The sequence below is a fragment of the Bison bison genome, unplaced genomic scaffold (genome assembly GCF_000754665.1).
Source record: "Bison bison bison isolate TAMUID 2011002044 unplaced genomic scaffold, Bison_UMD1.0 scf7180017864037, whole genome shotgun sequence".
Classification (NCBI taxonomy): domain Eukaryota; kingdom Metazoa; phylum Chordata; class Mammalia; order Artiodactyla; family Bovidae; genus Bison; species Bison bison.
Genome location: NW_011494609.1, coordinates 9669845 through 9670720, shown reverse-complemented (window position 1 = coordinate 9670720; position 876 = coordinate 9669845). Strand labels below are relative to the sequence as shown.

General features: G+C 44.1%; 1 protein-coding gene across 1 annotated transcript in view; it reads left to right on the top strand.

Annotated features, from left to right (window-relative positions):
• Positions 1–876, top strand: part of MX1 (MX dynamin-like GTPase 1) — a 33400-nt gene that overhangs the window by 32048 nt on the left and 476 nt on the right. The window lies entirely within an intron of this gene.

Below are 876 nucleotides of genomic sequence, written 5' to 3'. Positions count from 1 at the left end.
AGGACTGATGTTGAAGATGAAGCTCCAATCCTTGGCTACCTGATGCTAAGAGCCAACCCACTGGAAAAGACCTTGATGCAGGGAAAGACTGAAGGTAGACGGAGAAGAGGGCAGCAGAGGATGAGATGGTTGGATGGCATCACCAATTCAATGGACATGAACTAGGGCAAACTCTGGGAGATGGTGAGGGACAAGGAGGCCTGCCTTGCTGCAGAACATGGGGTTGCAAAGAGTCGGACAGGACTTGGCCTCTGAGCAACAACAGCAATATCCACCCTGGGAATATTATAGAGCACATCACATACTACTGCTGCTGGCTGATTCAACTGTCCACAGTAAAATTTTTACATCCAATTTCTCAGTAAACTAAGTTGCTATCAAGAAATTTAAGTCTAGCAAGTCAGACAGGAGTATAGATACCTTTGCCTCCACGGCCGAGAAAAAAATATCAATATGTTCACTAATCCCATCAGTATCTTCATGGTCACCTTTCAGTTCCTCCAAAGGCCTCTGAGGGGCGCCTCTGAGCTCCTGGGAAGGTTGAGGCTGCCTCCCAGAACAACAGTCTGGAGTACACGATGTCGTGTTACACAATGAGCTGGCATGGATGTTCTTTTTCCTGCTACAGGAGTTCCACAGGGTAGATTTCCTAGGCATTCTATAGACCAGAAAAATGTTTGCCCGCTCCAGAATGATCTGTGTATACTTTCTTTTTTTTTGACTGTAAACACAAATACCCAAATGCAATATAAACCGTTATTTATCACTATCCTGTCTTCACAGAAAAACATCTATTTCTGCTTTATTGACTATGCCAAAGCCTTTGACTGTGTGGATCACAATAAACTGTGGAAAATTCTGAAAGAGATGGGAATA